The sequence below is a fragment of the Saccostrea cucullata genome, unplaced genomic scaffold (assembly GCF_032062105.1).
Source record: "Saccostrea cucullata isolate Sc308-1 unplaced genomic scaffold, CSIRO_AGI_Scuc_v1 ctg7660, whole genome shotgun sequence".
NCBI lineage: Eukaryota > Metazoa > Mollusca > Bivalvia > Ostreida > Ostreidae > Saccostrea > Saccostrea cuccullata.
The window spans coordinates 13,148-23,136 of NW_026927660.1; the positions used below are offsets into that span (position 1 = coordinate 13,148).

A 9,989-nucleotide genomic window follows, 5' to 3' on the forward strand; every position below is an offset into this window, starting at 1 on the left:
CTTTTTTTTTTTTTTTTTTTTTTTTTTGCTTCTCAGGAAATTCTAGTCTGGAAATCCCCCCTCAATCCCAGAAAAAAAATTCTGTATCTTGTAACTGAATGTAACATCGATAACGGGCGATAACTCTTCAGAATGTGAAATTCGTCTTATTGCAGCATCGGATGACCTTTGATTCTTTAAACTTTAACCTAACCAGTCGCATTTCAGACTATTTTACCCAAATCTATACCAAAACTTGTACTTACCGACTGTCATAGGTCTCGTCAACTTCATGAAATATAATCCAATTAAAACACAAAATAATTCCTACTGAGATACATGCAATGATGTGTACACCACACTAGTACTGCACGTGCAATCTAAAAATGATAATGGTAAAACTAGTACTTAAGTGGGTATGTGACGCAAGCCCAATGTGATGCAGGTGTTCCGATACATTTATAGTACAAGAACAAATTTAAAATTATCATTTACAAAAGATGTTTTATCTTATAACTTTGCCATCTAGGCCTATTTCCAAAAACAGGTAAATAGGGTGTGTTTGTGTGCGTGTGTTGATGGGAGAGGGGTGGGGGGTTGACTAAATTAATTGGGTATATGGCAGCCTTCAAGGTGTTTCTGCCTAATCAAATATAAAAAAAAGTTTTGAAAAAATCATCAAAAACGCTTTACACTAATTTGAATATATTTGTTGTTGATCTATATGAGAAAATAGATTTAAAAAGTTCCAATTATGGGCCAAAATCTATATCCCCCTTTATCAAACCTAATTTACATCATCAATTAAATTCTGTTGTTTAATTTCAGACTGATAATGAATTAAGAATATGAAATACTTATAAGATCGAGGCCCATGGGTCACATGGTCACCTGAGCATATTATGCTCAATTTGATGAATACATATGTAAATTATTGAATTATATTGACTTTTTCCTTGGTAAAGCCCAATTTGAAAGAGCGTGCATTTAGTGGCAAACACCTTAGTGTGGGTATTACTGTCTCATGACAGCATCTAGTTTGTGTTGTCATTTTGCGGGGATATGAATCATTTTGTTTCAATGAAGGCGATTTGTCCTCAACTCCGTTTGTTAGACCGTCCTGGTCAACGGTCAAGGTAGAGCTTTGTTGTTTGTCAATCATGATGATCTCGGATGTAGTGACGCGCGTAAAGTTACCGGTCGGTATACTGTCAGGTAGATTGTGTGTTTGGTCAGTCACCTGTGAAGGACCGTTAGCACTCTTACATTGTGTTTTGAAATTACTTTCGTGGGAGGTTTGAGACTTTTTGTAATTTTCATTTTCGTTTTCCAAATGCACTTTTTTCCTATTTCCGCACAAGATTTATTTCTCTTGTAGATTTTGTACAGCATTTGTAGGTGCCATGGTTAAGGAAGAGTCAAAATGTGACTGATTTTGAACCTGATCGTTAAGGTGTGAAGTACCGTTATCGCTTGTATGCGTGCTATGTAAGGTGTAAGAAGTACTTGTAGAGGAAACCACCGTTGCAAATGATTTGCTCATTTTGGTCATTTTCGTTTCAGACACCTGTTTTGCAGCCCTGAACAAAGCTTTGACAGCCTCGATACATCGGCATTCAGCTTATTATTTTTTACTTGATATTCTGTAAAGTCTAAGCCATCGAGACACTTTAGTTGCAAATTGGTAGTTTTCATAAATGTCTCGCAGCCAGAGGCATGTGTGTCCAAGCTGTTTTTCAATTTTTCAAGCTCAGAAGTAAGAGATGTATTTTTTGATTTTAAGCTAGACACTGTTTTGCTGAGATTTTGCATTTTCTAGTGTCGTTTATATGTGTCTCTTCGAGCTTGTAAACTCTTTGGAGGAGGCTCTGTACGAGAGAGCGTAATTCAATCAGTAATTCAATCAATGATGTTTTGGGAAATTCGGACTGTCCGTGTTTTGATTTGTCAAATACATTGGATAGATAAGAACTGTCACCGCTGCAGAACATATGCAATGCAAAGCAATCTTTTGCGTATTTGGCTACACTAGAATCGAGTTTGGTTGATTTTCTTGTCGTAAGGTTTCCCGTTGGACATCCTTCCATTGTTTTTGCTCTTAAATCTTAAACACAGAGATGATCTGTAGTCTATAATAACGTGTTCTTTACTGGATGTCAATTCTAATAACTTTTGCACATAACGATCTTTCGGTAGATTTTGAAGCTTTGTGTCCAGATATCGAAAATCGGAACTGGAGACAGAGTTAGAGTCAAACGTTTGAGGCCCATGTGTGTGTGTAGTTGTATGGTCTCCACTTCCGTGAATATCGCTCATGATACCCTCGCCAGTTAGTGCATTAATCAAATCAGTATTTTGAGGAATATAAGCACATTCAAAATCACAATCGGCGTTGTATTGATTTGCAGAATCGTTTACACATTCAGACTGAGCACTTACAAAGTTTATATTGGCATTGGCATTCTGCAATTCGACATACACTTTCTCAGTCGTGACCAGCGTCATAATAGCCATTATACCGTATAGCCTGATAACAAAGAAATCTTCAATGTTATTTGTAAAAGTCAAAAATTTTCGTTTTTTTAACGTTTAACGATATTTAACACTTTTCAAATGTGGCATATGACATCACAGGCCTATAATTAATATTTTGTCAAAATAAAAAATGCCAGTTTTCCAACAACATGCTAAAAATTTTAAGTTTTGGTTGAAAAGTAAAAAATATTCTAAATGATTGCGTTTATCTTGGACAACCCTTGTATATATAAAAGTAGTATAAGCCGCCTAGATAGGGCGGAAGTGACGTCATAACCGGAAGTGGTTTAACCGGAAGTGGCCGGAAATGACGTCATAACCGGAAGTGGGCTAGGCGGAAGTGGCCTAGCGGAAGCGGTCCATCTGGACCCTCAGTGGTCTAGCGGAAGCGGAAGTAGGCCCTAGCGGAAGCGGAAGTGGCCTAGCCAGAAGTGTCCTAGCCTGAAGCAGGCTGGATGGCCGGGTCAACTGAGTGCACTTTTTATGCAAATGAGGTCAAAAAATGGTGGATTTTGATTGGTTGGGAGGATAAGGGGGTCAAGGGAGTGCAGCCCCCTGGGGATAAGGGGGTCAAGGGAGTGCAGCCCCCCTGGGGGATAGGGGTCAAGAGAGTGCAGATTGGGGGGTCTGGGGAGGATAGGGGGTTCAACTCAGTACAGTCCTTGGGGTAGGGTTAGGTGGGTCAGTACATAGCTCTAAATATAGTGTTTTACACTATACGGTGCGACTACTTTTTTTTTATGTACACAGGTAAAAAATACTTGGCAGCGACTCAAAGAATGTGATTATGACGTCACACTTTTCATTCACAGTCTAAAGCCTAGTCTAGCCAGCCTAACCGGTTCGAACTGGATTTTTTTTAATGAAAAACAATAACAAACCTGGATTTTTTTTTTTACTGAAAACAATAACAAATAACACACATGGTTTATATACCTTTAATGTAAGGGCCCTGTGCATCAATACGTTTTACCTGCGTTTTCTTATACCTGTTGCATCATCTGTAAGGACCGTGTGCAAAAAAAATTAGGGTCGTGTGCAAAAATAGGTTGGACTTACCTTTTTGATCGTACTGTGTACGTTTCTGTACAAAGTCTAGTCAGCGAGCTTACCTATGCATTGTGACGTCATCCACTTGTAAAATTAAAGTTTCATTTTCACTTTGTTTCTAAGAAGTGAACTGAGATTTTCAGAAAATGTAGGACTATCTTTTGTTTTTACTCTCTTTTTCTATGATGATTTCCCTACTGTGAAGCTTTTCTTGTATAAAGCTCAATTTCTCTATGACCACTGAAGTAAACATCCTGATGCATTCATTCTTGCCATGTGAATGTTGAGAGCGTGTTCATTTTTGAAATCTCCTTTCTGACAGACATATTCCACAGGTAAGTTTGTCTTATTTTTGTTTACATTTCCTATGAAAGTCATCTTTGCATTTAACCATGGTTTATATGTAAAGTTCTATTTTGAATGTAAATGCTGTATTTATCCTCATTTCATGTGATTTACAGTTGTATAACCTGCATGTAACTCAGAGTGCATTTAATATTTCTATGATGGGTCATTCTATGATTGAATTTCAATGAGAAAAATATTCACTAAATTTTGGTAAAATACATGGTATCTTTTACATTTCTGTCCCTTTTGTCTGTAAATTATTGCTTTACTTACATTGTAAAATGAGGTTAATTTGTGTATCACTGAATTGTATGATTTTTTCAGGATCAGCTGAGATGTTATTTCACTGGATTATTTAATGGATAGGCTTATTGGGCATATAGTTGGATATCTCTGGTAAGTTTGTCTTGTTTTAATTTTTTACATTTCCTATGAAGATCATCTTTGCATTTAAGCATGATTATATGGTTAATTTAATTACTGTGTAATACTTATGTGATCTGTTGTCTCTAACTTACATTCATATAAGCACACCCTTATTTAACTTAAAATATATTAACACATGATTAAGGGATCTTCAGAATATTAATAAGTCCTTTTGTAGAAATCATGATATAATTTCATAATTCATTATGTGTGTTACCCATGGAATTCAGACTTACTAAATGGTGATCAAAGAGATATTAGGAATAGGAATCTAATAAGAGAAAAGGAGGGAATTTACAAAAGATTAATTCTAAGTCATTTACATTTGTTTTGATTCTAAATATGTGTGATATATGGCATACATATAATTTAATTTTCACTTTTGTTTCTTGGTAATGAGCTTTTCAAAAATTTAAGGACTACATGTTGTACTGTGATGATGCTAATAAAAACATGTATTTTTCTGTATGCAGTACTCGACAGGTATTAAACAAAATTGAATCTGCTGTTAATAAAAAGTCTTTTAGTGTCTAAATAATTAATTTGATAATCATTTTATTTGTGATATTAATACAGTAATTGTGCTTCTTTTTTTTTTTATCATCTAAAGATATTAACATGATGAAATTTTCTCATCTGGAGTTAATGTTATTAAAAAAAATTTTTTTTGAGATTAAAAACAAATATATTCATGAACTTTTTTGGCATTGTACATGTTTGTTCAGGTTTTAAACATGTATTGTTTCACACAGTACTCTGTCATATTAACAAAATGGTTTTATTTCTACAGTCATCAACATGGAAGATATGGTTTGTTCCAAACCATCTATGGAACAAACCATCTGTAATCAATTCTCTATGAAGTTCAGACTGTCTGCTGTTCCTTTGGAAATACACAGTTAGTCAACCAACATAGAAACACACAAACTTGAAGGTAAAGTTTCAATGAGATACAATTGTAATATTTATTTATTTATTAATTTTACATATGCATGTTTATATTTTTGAATTGATATGTAAATGATATATTTAAATAAAAAGGGCTTGGTGGTCATGGTCATGTTTTGACTATATTGATCTCCTTTAGAAGAAGAAGAAGAGCTCCATATCAATATATATACAAAAATGCATGATCAAATTTTGAAACTAAAATGAATATATATTTTTTTTTTGCCAAATAATAGTTAACAGCTGAAGATAGCACATCTATAGAATAGATTAAATATGGGTAATTTGTTAACCCCCAGCTTCCTTAATAGCATAGTTGGTAAAGATAAGAAGTTTTGACTTCAATTGCTTATGAATTCTGAATTTTTCATTTAATATTAACATTATATCACAGGGAAAGAATACTATAATGTGGCTCATTAGGATGACCAGAAAAGAAATCTTAATGACCCTCTTGACTATGTATAAAGATTGTAACTTTATAACTGATGTAAGATGATCTGATTGTGTGGAAATAAAATTCCCTGGTGTTTTTACTACCCAAGATCTTCTTATGAGTGTATGGGACTGGTGTAAACCTTCTCCTGTTTATAAAAATAATACCTTGGAGCATGACCCTTTATTCATAAAAGGTACTTTCAATATCATTTCTATGAGTTTGTGTTCTTTCTTTTTAATAATCTAGTGTTTTATCTCCTTTAAACCCATTGATATGTATGCTTCCAAAATCTTACATCTGTCTGTATAGTTTCTTCAGCTCTTTGAACACAAATACCCTGATTCAAACTTTTGAGGTAAACATCATAGAGACATCATAGATGATTATCAGAGTGTGTATAACAATCTTGACCATAAGGTCAATTTAAATGGACTAAGGCACAACAAATGAAAGTGAAAACTTTTTTTTTATTAGAATACATAATTTTGTAATAAACAAATACTGGAAAAGTTACTCTCATAATAAGCCTTAATGTCCTCTAAGAGTTCAGTTTGGACTTCCTCCATTAATCCTTGTATCTTCTCCAATGGTTTTGTGGGCTAAAAATCATGTGTCTGTAACAACATTTTTTTCTGACAACTATTTTCTTTTATCATCTATAAACTTGACTTCTTCTCCAGTCAAAGGTCTTTCAGGGCAATCCAAGTAATTCTTATCCTCTTTTGGTAATAAATGGTTATATTCCTCATTGCCTTCTTCTGCAATCAAGGGTCTTTCTATGTAATCTCTGACAACATTATGATCACCCTTTTCTGGACTTAATTGATTATATTCTTGTTGAGAAATGATCTCAATAGTGCCATCTTTTTTTATTTTAACTGGTATACCTCTGTCTACATCTTTCTCTGAAAGAACTCTCTTTCCAAACTGATGAATTTTACTCATTCCTTTACTCTTTTCTTTACTGGAGGTGTTACCCATGGTTAATATGAAAAGTCAAAATCTGATGTTACACCTTGTATTTATACCTTTTTTGTCTATATTTAGAATTCCATCAAGCTTATAGTACATTACAATTTTTTTTTTCAACTAAGACATTATTTTTTTTTTATTTTTCAGGATTCTCTAGTGAGGGCTTATGGAAATGATCTATGTCTACTCTCAGAATGGTGAAAGACTTTCAGATTATGCAAAGACTAACAGAATACCCTCTCTTGGAACACTGAAACAAGAAACTCAAACAGGATGGGGGATTTAAGAAGAACAGAGATAAATATGATTTCCAACCAATTTAACCAGTACGATCATAGACTGTGGTTTACAGGATGACAAAGAAAGGAGCCAGGATTGTATCTTTTACTGTCAGACACTGACTATGGATAAAGTGTAATCATTTATCAGACTGAGATCTAGTCAAATCAAGTATTGGAAATATGATTTTCTGATAGCATGAGCTCTTTAAAAACTAATTCTCACGGACCTCAAAGTATCTGAATGTGACACATTTAAACCTTTTATTTTTCATCTTATTTTTACAACCCCCTAGAAATTACACAGATATCTAGATACTGGATTTGATGTAATTATTACTTTCCTGGAATTGTAAATATATTTTGTTTGTGTATGTATCATGTTTAATTTTGAATTTAAAATTGGTCTCAATAAGACCCCCAATAAAGATGCATGTGTCTTATAATCTGTAATTTAATAATATCTTGAATATCTTTATCATACCATATTGTACATACTCATTACATATAGAATGGTTGTAGGAATACACTTTGTTGTTTAGGACACTTTTTCAAGGGCAAAGCATAAAATTGAGATGACTTCTTTGAAAATAATTTGTAACTTACAAACTTCACATCATAAGTACACAGATGAAGAATCAATAAGAGATTTCTATAGATTTTTTTGGATCATTTACTGAGATTACTGATATGAGTCTTGTAATGCAATAACTTCAACATTGTGTGATAACTTATAGACTTTATAACAATTAGGTGCAAATTCTTAGGAAAGGATTGAAATGTTAATCAAATGAACAATGTTCAAGGGTGTTTATATGCCTATTACTATGTAATACCTGGGGTTTATGTAAAAATCCTATATTCACTACATAGATAAAGACCGGTATAATATATATATTTTGAATTATGATGAAGGGAAAAAAAAGTTCAAAAACTCTCCCCTTCATATCTTTCATATTCTGTCAGACACAACAATAGATAAATTGCAGTCTTTTAACACACTGAGGTCTAATCAAATCCTAGAATTGATATTGTGATTTTCTGATAGTATGAGATCTTCAAAAAAATATTTCCCAGACTTCAAAGTATCTAAACGTGACTTTTATTTTTACCAATTCAATATGAAGACAGTTGTTATGCATGAGAAGTATACATTTAAACCTTTTATTTTTCATCTTATTTCTACAACCCCTAACAAATTACATAGATGTGTAAAAGCTAGCTTTGGTGTAATTATGTAATTATTACTTTCCTGGAACTTTAAAAAGAATTTTGTTTGTGTATGTGTGTGTGTCCTATTTTGAATTTAATAGGTCTCAATAGGACCCCCATAAAGATGTAATAATATCTTGAATATTTCTATCAACCATTAGACTTCATGCTTACTACACAGAACAGGTTAGAGTAATACACATAGTTTTATAGGACACTTTGTCAGGGTCAAAGCATGAGATTATTGAGATAACTACCTTTGACAATAATTTGTAACCTGCAAACTTCACATCATAAGTAAAGAAGGATTCTGAGATGATCTATAGATTTTTGGATCATTTTTCTCCTGGGTAAAATTTAGTTGTTGTGACTTTTAACATTTTGTGATAACCTAGAGACTTTATATCAGCTCTATTGGGTGGCATAGCATATTCTTTGGAAAGAATTGAAACGTAAATCATATGCACTATGTTCAAGGTTGTTTAAAGACTATTACTATGTAATACCTTAGAATTCTGTAAAAATCTTATAATCACTGCGTAGATAAAGACTGATTGAAATAATTTATGTTTTGAAATAAGGTTTAGAAAAAAAGGCAGGAATGTGGATATGACTTTTATTTAAATGGTGCAGTACAGCAACTCTGGTGATTTACATACCTTCAGTCATAAATAGATAGGTATTGGGAAGACTCCTCTAGATTTTGAAATATTTAATTCAAAAGTATAGAATTTTTTTTTTAAGTTTGAAAGATTAAATGGCAGCATATCATTTGGTTGTGAATTAAAAAATAAATCCAAACATATACATCTTTGGATGATAATTGTAGAATTTTATCAATTCCTGGACTAAGGTCTTGATATCATCCTTTAATGTCCTTAAAATTTTAATGACTGTCTTTTAGTTTTAGTTGAATTAGTTTCTTTTCTACATGTGAAAATGACATCATCCAAAGAAGTTCTTCATCTGCGTGTTATATGAAGAAGACAATTTTCATCACAGTGAAAGAGATTGTTTTGTTAAACATAAACATGCACAAATATACTTTTAGATTTTTAATAGCTAGGGTTCATATTTCTTAATATGGAATTCTAAGTACTGTTGATTTCAATTTTTTGTGAAAAAAGACATCCTAGTACAAAAAAATATACATGGTGTGTTAGAAAAGCATGTGTAAACCTGATGACTTTATAATTGCTGATTAAATCAATTATGAGTTTCATCTTTGTTACATTGTAAACATTTCTAAGTAGGGAACACAACCGAAACTCTTAAAATTCTGAGTATCAGGGTTTAACACAACAATTCCAAATGATTTTTGGACGCTTTTTATGTATCAAAAAAAAAAAAAGACAAAACAGAATGTTTGTTCACAGATGTTCCAATGGAAAACAACCACAAAGAAATGATTTGATATGTTCTTTATGTGATTCGTGTAAAATGTATTTTAAAATTGTACCCTAACATTTATCTTTTGCATAAATACATTTTTTGTTGATAATTTCTCATAACTTTGAAAAAAGTAGTCTTATTGTATAATATGGTTAACATAAAATTTTGTAGACTTAAAAGTTGTACATTATGTGTTACACATATTACATATGTAACCATTTCATTTCAGGGCATTCAGTATATATTGTTGTTTTGTCTTAAATTCAGGGCATTCAGTATATATTTGTATGTTCATGTAATCAATAATTTGAGAATACTCAAGTTAGGTAATGCATGAGAGAATAGGCAAGAAAATCAGGTTTAAGAAATGGGTTTTACTATTTATAAGGGGTTCTTCTATATATTGAATC

General features: G+C 32.4%; 1 long non-coding RNA gene across 1 annotated transcript; it reads left to right on the forward strand.

The window, feature by feature from the left end:
* The first annotated feature begins 3,700 nt into the window (after positions 1–3,700).
* On the forward strand, positions 3,701–7,396 carry LOC134275137 (uncharacterized). Its single transcript, XR_009993768.1, has 4 exons — positions 3,701–3,899; positions 4,237–4,308; positions 5,129–5,272; positions 6,845–7,396. It is a non-coding gene; the product is annotated as an uncharacterized LOC134275137 (long non-coding RNA).
* The last annotated feature ends 2,593 nt before the right edge of the window (positions 7,397–9,989 follow it).